Below are 14,439 nucleotides of genomic sequence, written 5' to 3' on the forward strand. Positions count from 1 at the left end.
ATGTTCCACTATGTTCATGACAGCCTTATTTATATTAGCCAGAAGCTGGAAAGAACCCAGATGTCCTACAACAGAAAAATGGGTAGAGAAAATGTGGTACATCTACACAATGGGGTATTTTTCAGCTATTAAAAACAATGACTTTAGGAAATTCACAGGCAAATGGATAGAACTAGAAAATATCATTCTGAGTGAGGTAATCCAATTATAAAAACACATATTTTATGTGCTCACTGATAAGTGGATATTAGCCCAAAAGCTTGGATTTCCCGAGATAGAATCCACAGACCACATGAATCTCAAGAAGGACAACCAAAATGTGGATGCTTCCATCCTTCTTAGAAGGGGGAACAAAAGTATTCATAGGAAAAGATATGTAGACAAAGTTTGGAGCAAAGACTTAAGGAATGGCCATTCAGAGCCTGCCTCACATGGGTATAGAGCCCATATATACACATCCACCAAAACGTGATAAGATGGATGAAGCAAAGAAGTGCAGGCTGACAGGAACCGGATGTAGACCCCTTCTGGGAGACACAGCCAGAATATGACAAATACATAGGTGAATGCCAACAGCAAACCACTGAACTGAGAATGGGACCACTGTTGAAGGAATCAGAAAAAGGATTGAAAGAGCTTGAAGGGACTTGAGGCCCCATATGAACAACAATGCCAACCAATCAGAGCTTCCAGGGACTAAGCCACTACCCAAATACTGTACTTGGACTGACCCTGGGCTGCAAATGCATAGGCAGCAATGAATAGCGTAGTAAAAACACCCGTGGAAGGGGAAGCCCTTGGTCCTGCCAAGACTAAACCCCCAGTGAAAGTGATGGTTAGGGGGAGGTCGCTAATGGGGGGAGGATGTGGAGGGGAACAGCCATATAGAAGGGGAGGGGGCGCGGTTAGGGGCATGTTGGCCTGGAAATTGCAAAAGGGAATAGCAATTGAAATGTAAATAAGAAATACCCAAGTTAATAAAGATGGAGGGGAAAAAAGAAATGTAATAAAAAATATAATTAAAAAAAAAAGAAAAAAAGAAGCTTTAACCAAAACAAAAGATATATGAAAATACCTTATGGCAACTGACTAGTTAGTAAGGTCATAATTGACAACACAAAAGAAACTCCAAGTTTCTAAGGTGGGTTGTGTTTTTTGTTTGCTGTAGGTTTTTTTTTCCAATATTTGCTTTATTTTGTGTTCTTAGTTTGTTTCCTTGTTTCATTTTCACATTTTGTGTTGTTTTTGTTCATTACGAGAGAGAAAGAACATGAAATTTGGTGGGTAAGAAAGTTGGGGAGGATCTAGGAGGGTGTGGGGTTGGAAAAACTTATCACAACATAGTCTATGAAAAATGCAAATAGAAGACCAAAATAGACCTGGGTGTGGGGTATTACCTGCCTTCTATCTTAGTACTCAGGGTTGAAGACAGGCATATCTCTGACACTGTGGTCAACATGGTCTACAGAGTAAGTTTCAGCACAATCAGGACTACACAGAGAAACTCTGTATTCAAACATCTAAAAACATAAAATTAAAATATGACTGTTAAGAAGAATTAAACCACAGAAGCATGAGTTATTAAATGAAAATTGAAGTGCAAGGCAGGGTCCACAGAGGTCTCCCACTCAGCATAGGCTATTGCCTCTAGATTTGCTTATTCACCACAGCTACATGGTAACACCCAATTGCTAAAGACACAGAACAATGTGGCACCAAGACATAAAGATTTAATCTCAAATTAATCAGGAAACATCTTTCCATTGGCTAGCTTTCAAAGGGTCAAAGGTGCATTGTAGCCTGTTGGTAGGAGAAAATGTATCAATGACATTACTCCTACCATACCTAGGTAAATACGTGAAAAGCAGAGTATATCCAGTGGAACCATTGTGAGAGGTTAAGTAATTGCTTTGTAAAAGGATTTGAAACACCACATGAGGGATGTCATGTTTTAAATTCTAACTAAGTGAAAAGCACATAACTGGAGAGACCACGGACGCTAGGGCAGAATATTCTATAATTCTTGTTACACAGTCATGTGGACAATTCCATTATTCATCATTTATTTTTATTGCCCAGACCTGGTAAAGGTTTCAGGTTTACGAAGACACCATGATCAAGCACATCTTATAAGGGAAAACATTTAATTGGGATTGGCTTACAGGTCCATTATCAAGATGGGAGCATGGCAACATCCAGGCTGGAGGAGGAACCAAAAGTTCTACATCTTCATCAATAGGCAGACAGGAGAATATTGGGTTCCACGTGGCTAGGAGAAGGACCTTAAAGTACACCCCCACTCCTTAGTCTCCAAACTCATGAGTCTATGAGGGACAGACATACATAAGCATAGCATAATGCAAAATGCATTTGTCTAACATCAAAAGTCCCCATTGTCTATAGCAGTCTCAACAATGTTAAAAGTTCAAAGTCTTCTCTGAGATTCAATCACTTAAAAGTATCTCCTATAAAATCAAAATCAAACAACTGATCACATACCTTTGACATAACAGGACATGTAATACCTTTCCAAAGTTCTATATACAGGAAATACTAGACTAAAGCAAGATAGGAAATTAGCTAGGCAATCCAAGTTCTGCATCTCCTTGTCTGATAACAAAGCATTCTTCAGAACTCTGAGTCCCTTTTCATCTTTGTTGACTACAACAGTCTTCTTTCTCCTGGGCTGGTTCCAACCCCTGTTAGCAGTTTTCTTTAACTCACAGCTTGTTCCAATATCTGGGATCCACTTGTGATTTTATGTGTACCTTCAGAGGGCTTGCTACCCTTCGTAGCATTATAGGTTGTGGTTGACTCCACTCTGCTGTTGCTGCTGTTCTTGGTAGGCATCCCATGATTCTTGCATCTTCAATGTTCTAGGGTCTTCTGCTGGCCTCTCCAATAGCCTCTCATAGACTCTGTTTATGGTGCCAAACCACTGTTTCTTTTTAGGACCTCTGCCATCAACTGCAACAAATGATGCACCGTGTACCAATGGCCTTCTTTGGTCTCTTATAGGGCCAAGTCTCAGCTGCTCTCCGTGAACACTTCTTATCTTCAAAACCAGTATTGCCTGGGTGATTCTTACACATTACCAAATCCATCTGCATCATGAAATACAACCTTGGCACTCTCAAACACAGCTTCTTTGTGCACTAAGAGATTTCTTCCCAGATTTCATCACAGTGATGTGAATTTCTTCTTAATCACTTCTGTTTTCTTAGGTCCACCTACCCAGCATCAAGTATTCCAGTAGTTTCTTTTATTCTTTATTCTATAGCCACATCCATATGGCTGAAGCTACCCAGTTCAACTACTATGTGGTGCTAGAACATGTCCCTCCTCTTTATTTGATTACATACTCTGTATTTTCCAACTCCATCACTGCGTGAGCTTGACTATTCTGAAACTTGCTCTGTAGATTGACCTTTAACTCAGAGATCTACATGACTTTGCACCCTGAATGCTTAGGATAAAGGCATATACCACCATGCCTGGACATAAACTTTTCTAAACCTAGAACTTGTTCTTTCCCTGGCTGGTAGTCTTCTGAGATTAAAGGTGGGTGTACCACCAAGCCTGGTCCTAAGCTTTCCATGGACCCTGTTCCTCAAGATGTAGATAAAAAGTGTGTATCTTTCAGGCTCAAGATCTAGATCACAAGTGTGCCCTCGGTTTCTAGACTGTAGTTCATTCCATATTAAAAGTCCAAACTATTCCCTGTTCAATGGCAAAAATAACAACAACCTTAGCTAAATGGGAACTGGCCCTGAGAGCACCACTCACTTAATCTCTTTATCTCCTCAGACCAGGCTGCAGATCCATTTTACTTCCTCCTGTCCTTTTATTGTTCCTTGAACCACACACTTCGTTTTTTTTGCCTTTTATTTTTTTCTTGCTTGATCAGAATTCTCTTCATGAGACTAAACCAGAGAATAAAGCCTCTTCTCTCTCTCTGTGTGTGTGTGTGTGTGTGTGTGTGTGTGTGTGTGTGTGTGTAACTTCCTTCATCGAATCAATTAATATTAATCTCTTTAACTTAGCCTCAGTTAGACACTATGGACATGGGCAAAAAGCAGTCACATTCTTCACTACAATATCACAAAACAGTCTCTGGGCCATATACTAAAATTCTTCTCCACCAATACCTCTTAGACCAAGTCTTCACAGTTCAAATCACTCTCAGCAAAACCAAACAAACAAACAAAAAAAAAAACCCGAAAAACCAGTCTTCCATATTACTAGTAGGATAGTCTATTAAGCCCTGCTTAAAACATTCCACTACTTCTGAAATCCCCATCCCTCAAATCTACACTCTTCCAAAGAAAACCATCTTCATTCCTATCACAGCAATGCCCTATTCCTGATACCAACTTCTGTCTTAGGGTTTTTACTACTGGAAAGAAACATCATGAAGAAGGCATCTTTTATAAGGGACAATATTTAATTCAGACTGGCTTATATGTTCAGAGATTCATTCCATTATCAAGGTAGGAATGCAGCAGCATCCAGGCAGATGTGGGACCGGAGGAGGTGCTGAAAGTTCTACATCTTGATGCAAAGACAGACTAGAGAAATTTGACTTCTGCATGGCTAAGGGAAATTTCTCAAAGTCCATTTCAACATTGATACACTTGCTCCAACCAGGGCACACTTCTACAACAAGGCCACACACTCTAATAAGCCACTCCCTGGGGCAAACATATTCAAACTACCATACTGATATACACTGAGTCTTGGACAATAAGCTTCATCTTGTAGAAGGCAACAGTCAGTACCAAGCAACAGGACTGGTCAAAGTCCCAGTAGGAAATAATGCTCAACACTATAGGGCAATTATCATAACCCTCTACCCCAAACACAACCACCAAAACTCAGAGACTAGCAGGGAATAGGAAGTAGAAAGAAAGTAAGAGACAGCTCATGCAGAAAAGCTCTGTGAAATGCTGACATGTGAAGATGACCTAGTTAATGAACTCACATCAGCTGTAGTTACCTATATGCAACTACACAAGATCAAGACCACCAAATTCCTACTTGGACAAGGAGGATCCTCTGCCCTTAATCAATTTCTGTTGTTAGGTGATAGGTGCTACAAAAAAGAAGATTCATTCTTAAAAGGGGAAAAATATCCATAGGAGGGGAAATGGAAACAAAATTTAGAGCAGTGATTCAAGGAATGGCCATTCAGAGCCTGCTCCACTTGTGGCCCACATATATACAGCCACCAAAACTAGATAAGATTAATGAAGCTAAAAAATGCATGCTGAAAGGAACTGGATATAGATCTCTCCTGAGAGACATATCCAGAGCATGTACAATACAGAGGTCAATGTAGCAGCAAACCACCAAACTGAGAATAGGACCCCTTGTGGGGAATTAGAGGAAGTATTGAAAGAGGTAAAGGAGCTTGTAACCCCATAAAAACAACCATGCCAACCAACTAGAGCTTCCAGGGACTAGACCACTAACAAAAGACTATACATGGACTGACCCAGGACTCCAACTCCATATGTAGCAGAGAATAGCCTTGTTGGTGCACCAGTGGAAGGGTAAGCCCTTGATCCTGCCAAGTTTGGACCTCCAGTGCAGGGGAATATGGGGGGCAATAAGGGGATGTATATGGTGAATACCTGCATGGGGGGATGGGAGCTTATGGACAGGAAAGCAGGAAGGGGAATAACATTTGAAATGTAACTAAAGAAATATATCTAATAAAAAACTTTGTTAAAAAAGAATGTATCAACTTTCTGGTGTTTCTTCTGCTGACATACAGCTTTAATTCATGATTGATAAGATACAAGGTATTATTTCAATTTTCATGTATTTGCTGATGTTTGCTTTGTAGCTATGTGGTCAACTTTGGAAAAGGATCCATGAGGTGCTGAGAAAAAGGTATTGTATTTTGTGTTTGAGTGGAATATTCTATAGTTGACTGTTAAGACCATTTTATTCATAATGTCTGTTAATTTCTTTATTTATCTGTTTAGTTTTTGTCTGGAAGACCTATAAATTGATGAGGGCTGGGTCTTGAAGTCTCCCAATATTAATGTGTAGGTTTCAAATTGGGATTCATACATTAGCAAAGTTTCTTTTACACATACTGGTGCCCTTGTATTTGGGGTGTATTTTACAGAATTGAGATATCATCCTGGTAAATTTTTCCTTAGATGAGAGCAAAGTGTAATTCCATATCTCTTTTTATTAATCTTGTCTGAATGTCTATTTCATTAGATGTTAGAATGGCTACTACCGCTTGCTTTTTTGATCCATTTGCATAGAAAACTTTTTTTTTCATCCGTTTATTCTGAGGTAATATCTATCTCTTATAGGTATCCCTTTCTTATTGGGGAATTTTTCCCCTGATTTTTTGAAAATATTTTCTGGGCCTTGGAGCTGGGACTCTTAACCTTTTTCGATTCCATTTATTCTTAGGTTAGTTCTCTCCATGGTGTCCCAGATTTCTCTATATTTTGTGTCAGGAATTTCTTAGAGTTAACATTTTCTTTTTCCTGGTGTCTCAATTTCTTCTACTGTATTTTCTACATGTGAGATTCTCTTGTCCATCACCTGTACTCTATTGTTGATAATTGTATCTGTTGTTCCTGTTCTCTTCACTAGGTTTTCCATTTCCAGGATGCTCTAAATTTCTGTTTTCTTTATGGCTTCAATTCCTATCTTTCTTTAATGATTCTGCTCTTTCTAAAAAAGATGTTCCTGGTTTGGCTAGTCTCTGATGGATATCCTTGTCATGTATGATTCTGGATCCACAGGTTTGTATGGTTCAGGATCTGCCGGTCTGTGTGGTTCAGAAGCCACAGTTTTGATGAAGGTGGGCAAGGTAGTAGGTGGGGAATCCTAGTTGTACCTGGTATAGGAGGCTGGCCAGGGTAGCTTGGCTTACTCCAGAGGACTCAGCAAGCAGGGAAGATCGGATGTGAAGGGCTAAATTTTACCTCCTAAGTGTGCTTTCAATTGAGATGAATTATTTTACTCATAATGAGATAAAATATCATCCTGAGTGATGTAACCCAGTTACAAAACATACACATTATATGCACTAACTGATTAGTGGATGGTATCAAAAAAGGAAAAGATAAAAGCTCAGAATATCCACAATAAAACTTACAAACCATATGACCATATGAAATCCAAGAAGAAGGAAGACCAAAGTGTGGATGCTTCCGTTCTACTCAGAAGGGGAAAGAAAATAATCTAAGAGGTAAAGGGAAAGAGGAGTCTGGGAGGGAGAGGAGTGGGAGAGGAAAAAGGAAGGCAGGATAAGGTGTGGGTAAAAACTGGGTTGGAGTACAGAGGGTGAGGAAATTGAACGAATGCATGTAGCAGTGGGGGATGGGGAACTGGGAGTAGCCACTAAATAGTCCCAGATGCCAGATTCCCAGGATCTGATAGGGATGGCATTAGCCGAAATTCTCAAAAAAGGGAGAGAGAACCTGTAGAGAACATATTTAGTGGATAGGCACATCCCTGAATGAAGGATGGGGCTACCCACCCACCTCAAAAATATTAATCTGGAATTGATCCTGTTAAAAGTAAATGCAGGAACAAAAAGTAGAGCATACACTGAAGGAAACACCATACAGAAAACACCAAGGATTCCATCTCATCTGCAGATACCAAACCTAGACACTATTGCTGATACGAACAAGTGCTTGCTGACAGGAGCCTGGTATAGCTGTCCCCTCAAAAGCTCTCTACCAGAGCCTGACCAATACAGATGATGACACATGGAGCCATACACTGGACTAAACACAGGGACCTGGATAGAGGAGTTTTGGGAAGGAATGAAGGAACTGAAGAAGTTAGCAATCCCACAGGAAGAACAATATCAACAACAAAACCCAGCCAGAGCTCTCCGGCACTAAACTACCAACTACAGTGAACACATGGAGAAACCTATGGCTCCAGCTGCATATGTAGCAGAGGATTACCTTATCTGGCATCAGTGGGAGAGGAGCCCCTTGGACCTGTGGAGGCTTTATGCCCCAGCATAGCAGAATGTTAGGGCACTGAGTTGAGAGAGAGTGGGAGGATCGCCCTCATAGAAGCAGTGGGGACAGGTGAGGTGAGAAGGGGTTTATGGAGGGTAAACTGAGAAGGGGGATAAAATTTGAAATGTAAATAATTAAAATAACAATAAAAAAGAAATACAGGCCGCTTACTAGGGTTCTTTATTTAGTTCTATGGGAGCTTAAGCAAACAGAACAGATTTCTCCAGGCTATGGGGCAAAGCCTTTCCATGCACCAGAGAAGATCGGTCTTGTCTCCACTGGGAAGGAAGATGTCTTATGCTTGGTCAAGTCTGATTCCAGAGAACATTCCCAAAATCTTTGAGAATGTCTCTGTTTGCACAGCAGACTAAATTGTATAATAAAAACATGTATTTTAAGGAGTCATGAAGTATTACAGGAAACAAATGAGAATCAGGACATTTCATTTTTGTACCTTTAACACTTACTGGAGAGTCAATCAAGGAGTTTATCCAAAATTTCTTCCCACAAATACAGCTGTATGAATTACCACAATTAATATTGTCTAGTCTTGTTTTAGTCAAGAACATACATGCACCTTCCTTTACATTGTATTTCATTATGTTAAAGGCACTAGAGAACAAAAACAATGGACAACTGGAGAATTTTGAACTGAAATAAGTCATGATTTAAAAATTCTATTCACCCATGTAGACAGAATATGTAACTATTATCATAAGTTCATCACTAAAGTGATTTTCCCTAAGCACATTAAAAAAGATGGTCTCCTTGTCACAACAAAATCTCCATCTTATTTCATACTTACAATTTTTGGCCATCAGGGAAAACTGATTTTCAGTATTTTCAGGGAATTACTGTATGGTGAACTCACTCTCCCACTTATATCTTGTGAATAAAAGTACTAGGATAAAAGTAAAAACAGATGTGTGGGACACACAGGAGGACATGGTCTCAGATGTCCAAGTTTTAAGAACAAAGGGAAGATTTGAAAGTCAATAACAGATGAAGGATTATCACTAAAATTTTGGACTTTTCTATCCTTTCCCCTTCCCTACATCCTAGCTAAGGGCTTTCACAGAAACATGGTAATCTACAGGGTGGTATATTACAGGAGATAAATACCCTTCTTTAAAAAATGTTAAATGCTGCAAAATCTAAAAAAATAAATTAGAACACAGAGCAAATTAGCTAAAAGCTGAAACAGGAAGACCATGTGTTCTACATAGCTAGAGCTATGTAGCAAAAGCAGAAGTTACAAAATAATTATGTAATAAATAAGATCTTCTTGTAAAAATCAACATAAATCAGATTTTTACTCATGCTGACATATTATCAGGGTTTGGATCAAAGCTCAGATTGTTAGAGATTGCAACCAGTTTTATCCCCAGTAGAGAACTCTGACAAAAGAATGTCTCAAAATGGAGTTCCTCAACATTAAATCCATACAGGCCTAGTGGGACACATGTGTATTCCCAGGATTGAGGAGATGAAGGTAGGAGGATTCAAGGTGCAAGGCTAACCTTCAATACACAGCAATTTTGAGGCTGGTATCAGTAAATGAGGTTCTGTCAAAGAAGGAAAGAATGAAACCCACCTTAAATACATGGGACTGAGACTTCAAAGGGATCAGTCTTTAGCAAAATATGTCAGTGCCTTAAGATGAGAAGAAATCTAATATTCATGTTTAGCTTATGTAGGAATGTAAAAGAAACAAGGAAGATGAATTAAATCAGTGTTTTCGGGAGCAGAGACAGAACAGGTAAAATATATTTGGAATGGAAATGCACATTAGATAGCCAAAAAAAATTCTCATAAGTACAAAGAAAAAAATCATGTGTGAATGTTGAATACGGGCAAATGGAAGAAAGAACCCAACAGACAACAGGTCAGAAAAGATAATTACTAAAATGAAATAAAATGCATGTTTACATAGTGACTTGCACATAAATAAATGACAACTTTAATAATTGCCAAAAATTCATAATTGTTAAAATTTAGAAACTCATTTGTTCATATGTGAGTGGAGAAATATTGTAGAATATTTGTGCAACCTAAAAGAGCTTTCTAAGAAGGAAAATGAAACCCTGACGTACAAAATAAGCTTGAGTTAATGAAAACATCACAGGGACAACAATAATAGGGAAAGACGCAGGGAAATACAAAGCCAATCACAAATCTGTACATAGAACAAGCCACTTTGCACTAGGCCAAACTCATTTACAGTACAAGAGAGCACGTGTCTTCTTGTTCAGGGCCGGGTGTGGGTAAATGTGCAGAAAAGAAATTAAAGGGGTAACAAAATTGCTATTTTAGTTTGATGGTTTCTATTGCTGTGATAAAACACCATGGAACAAACCAGGTTGTGAAAGACAGAATTTATTTGCTTAACTTCTACATCACCATCCACAATTGAGAAAAGTCAGGGCAAGAGCAACTCTGGGCAAAAGCTGGTCAGCACAGTCTGATGCAGATGTAAGGAAGGAGTGCAGTTTACTGTCTGGCTTCCCATAATTTGCTCAGCCTACTTTCTTACCATACGCAACACCACCATTCCAGGAGTGATACCCACAATAGGCTGGGCTCTCCCACATCAGTCAGCAGTTAAAGAAATGCACTACAAGCTTGCTAACAGCCTTGTTATTGAAGCAATTTCTCAGTTAAGATTCTCTCATCTTGCCTTCTGACAGTTAACATAAAACTAGTTTGCACAATTATGCTTGAAAAGGTGTACATATTTGTTAAATTCATATATCTCATAGTGTACAATAGGTTCATTTTATTACATGCTGACCCTAACCTTAAGACTGGATTATTAAAAATGAAACTTTCAAAATATTAAATGAACAAACAATGGGACAAATCATTTCAGAACAAAAGGACATTACAAGTAAATGCACTGCATGACCCTGAAAAAGATCCAGAAAATTGATAATTATGAATATGGGTTATGATTAAAAGTTATGGGTTATTGATATTAGCAGATCTATACTGAGATTTTTGAGGCTTTATCATTTTAGTGTGATGACATAAAATTTTGCTTAACACTAGAAAATACTTCTGGGCAACTTAGTATTTTTATATTACCATTATTATTATTAGGCTTCATGAGACAGTGTCTCTGGAGAAAATGTTTGTGGTGGCCACAGGAAACCTCTGACCACTGGATTCCCTTACTCAAACCTCATGTCTAGCCCTAGTAACAACACCATCATCAGGTAATAATTCTGTATGTAGCACAGTCAAGATCCACACAGATCTTTTAACTGGGACGCAGGCATCTTCTCTTCCTCTGTCACCACACTCCAATTCTTACCATTTGATTATCTCTGACTCTCTGTACTTCTATAGGCTACAAATAAATTTGTTAACTCTGTTGTAGTCACAGTGTCAAATACCAGAAATCCAAGTGCTCAGGAGACAGAGCCATAAAGAGTAGGGCTAGTCTGTGTGAAAGGATGCTTCATATGAAAAAAAAATAAAATCAATAACAATATTAATAATCTCTGTTAATTCATCTTATAAAGCTGTCTGTTCTCTGGATACTTTTGTGTCAGTCTCCTTAAGAGTGTCTCTCAAAGAGAGAAAGGAAGATATTTTTGTGAAGATTTAGAACCTAGCTGTCAACACTGACAGGGCCACATTTACAATATAAGTAAACCAGAACTAGACCAGTCATGTTCCAAGTCACTGAATGTCTTTCTCAGATTCCTATGAAAATTATTGCTGTGGGTACATGCTTCAGATATTTTTTGTAGCTGCTGAACAAGAAACTCAGTGAACATCATGAACAAAAGACAACAGAAACAGTACATGAAAGACACACACACATACACACACACATATAAAAACAGACAGTAGGATTAAAAATTATCACATGTAAAATAAGTATGATGGACATCTTCCAAGTGATAATTGATGGGCCAGATATGTCTACTTGTAATTAAAACCTCAGGGAGATGGAGATATAAGGATCAAGAACAGCCTTGGGAAGATGAATTCCTAACTCAAAATAACAACAAAATAATAAAAAAATTATATTTTTAAATTACAGAAAAATCAACATAACATAAAGTAAATAAGAAATTTATGAAAGTGCAAACAGAATTATGAGGTGGTTTCCTAAAGTTTGTATTTAAAAAAATCAACAATCAGCAAATACACTAAAAACATGCTATGAAGGCAGAAGGGATATTCTGGGGATTCTAGTACAAAGGTGGATGAGTATTGGAAAATAAGGAAAAGGAGAAAATAAAGGATGTGGTAACCAAAACTAAGGATGTATAGAACATCTTATGAAAACCAAGGAGTTAGTAAGCCTACAGTTGACTAACCCAAAACACACTCCATGTTTTCTAGGTCGTTTGGAGTTTTTTTGCCTTGTTTTGTTTTATATGTGGTGTGTTTGTGTGTTTGTCTGTTTGGGGGTAATTTTTTTCTTACTTGGTTTTTGCTTGCTTGCTTGGTTGGTTTTATTTTATCTTTTGTTGTTTTGTTATTGTTGTTGTTGCTTTGGAGAGAGAGAGAGAGAAGTAATATGAAGTTGAGTGGGCACAAAGGTGGGAAGGAAGAAAGAGTATTTATGGAGATGGAACCGGATAAAATATAGTCTATGGAAAAAATCTAATTAAAAAATAAAACTTTAACATGTAGTTGAAAGAGTCAGATGCAAATACTTCCACCTAACCAGTGGACTGGAATCCCTGTGGTTGAATTGAGAAAACCTGAAAGATCCTGAGGAAGAGGTGGCCTCATATGAAGACCAGTAGTCTCAACTATGACCCCCAAGATCTTTCAGACACTGAGCCACCAACCAGGCAGCATATACCAGGTAATAAGAGGCCCCAGACACATATACAGCAGAGGACTGCCTGGTCTGGCCTCAGTGAGAGACGATGCATCAAACCCTAGAGAGACTTGAGGCCCCGGGGAGTGAGGAAGTCTGGTGGGGTGGTGGGAGGTAGATGGGGGTCATTCACTTGGAGACTTGGGGAGGAGGTATGGGATGAGAACAGTCAGTCAGAAGGCAGACCTAGAGGAGGATAAAGGCTGGACTTTAAAAAAAATTAAAGAATAAGGTTTCCCATTCATAAACCCCCTATAACATACACCCCACCCACTTCATCTGTAAGGGTGCCCTCCACCAACCAACCACCATTTCCTGCTCCATTCCTTGACATTACCCTACATTGGGGATCCAGCTTTGGCAGGACCAAGGGCTTCTCCTCCCATTGGTGCCCAATAAGGCCATCCTCTCCTACATATGTAGCTGGACCCATGGGTCAGTCCATGTGTACTTTTTGGGAGGTGGTTTAATCTCTGGAAGCTCTGGTTGTTGGTATTGTTGTTCTTATGTAGTTAAATACCCCTTCAGCTCCTTCAATTCTTTCTCTAAGTCCTCTGATGAGGACACTGTTCTCACTTTAATGGTTGGCTGTTAGCATTCACCTCTGCATTTGACATGCTCTGGAAGAGACTCTCTGGAGACAGATATATCAGTCTCCTGTAAGCATGCACTTCTTGGCATCAGCAATATTGTCTGGGTTTGCTGGCTGTGTGTCTATGAGCTGAATCTCCAGGTGGGGCTTCAATCTCTTCTCCAAACTTTGTCTCCATATCTTCTCCTATGAATACTTTTGTTCTCCTTTTAGGAAGGACTGTCGCATACACACTTTGGTCATCCCACTTCTTGAGCTTCATGTAGTCTGTGGATTGTATTTTGGGCAATTTGAACTTTTGGGCTAATATCCACTTATCAGTAAGTGCATACCATATTTGTTCTTTTGTGATTGGGTTACCTCACTCAGGAAGACATTTTCTGTCTTGATTCATCTGCCTAAGAATGTCATGAAGTCATTGTTTTTTTTTTGTTGTTGTTGTTTTTTTTTGTTTTTTTTTGTTTTTTGTTTTTTTTTTTTTTGGAGCTGGGGACTGAACCCAGGGCCTTGCGCTTCCTAGGTAAGCGCTCTACATTGTTTTTAATAGCTGAATAGTATTCCATTGTTTAGATGTACCATATTTTGTGCATCCATTCCTCAGTTGAAGGGCATCTGGGTTCTTTCCAGCTTCTGGCTATTATAAATAAGGCTGCTATGAACATAGTGGAGCATGTGTCTTTGTTATATGATGGGGCATCTTTTGGGTATATGCCCAAGAGAGGTATAGCTGGGTCCTCAGGTAGTTCAATGTCCAATTTTCTGAGGAACCTCCAGACTGATTTGCAGAATGGTTGTCCCAGTCTGAAATCCCACCAATAATGGAGGACTGTTGCTCTTTCTCCACATCCTAGCCAGCATCTGCTGTCACCTGAGTTTTTGATCTTAGCCATTCTGATTAGTGTCACGTGGAATCTCAATGTTGTTTTGATTTGCATTTCCCTTATGACTAAAGATGTTGAACATTTCTTTAGGTGTTTCTCAGCCATTCGGCA

General features: G+C 39.0%; 1 protein-coding gene across 4 annotated transcripts in view; it reads left to right on the forward strand.

Moving 5' to 3' along the window:
* The window catches only part of LOC134486850 (uncharacterized), a 216,729-nt gene that overhangs the window by 146,022 nt on the left and 56,268 nt on the right, over positions 1-14,439 (forward strand). Inside the window, exon 2 of one of the 4 annotated variants that reach the window (XM_087659603.1) lies at positions 5,849-5,895. The exons of the other annotated variants lie outside the window; for them this stretch is intronic. The gene's annotated coding sequence lies outside the window, so the exon portion shown is untranslated. The remainder of the gene's footprint in view (positions 1-5,848; positions 5,896-14,439) is intronic. 4 annotated transcript variants of the gene reach the window in all.

Source organism: Rattus norvegicus, chromosome 4 (assembly GCF_021556685.1).
Source record: "Rattus norvegicus strain SHRSP/BbbUtx chromosome 4, alternate assembly SHRSP_T2T, whole genome shotgun sequence".
In the NCBI taxonomy this organism is placed as follows: Eukaryota; Metazoa; Chordata; class Mammalia; order Rodentia; family Muridae; genus Rattus; species Rattus norvegicus.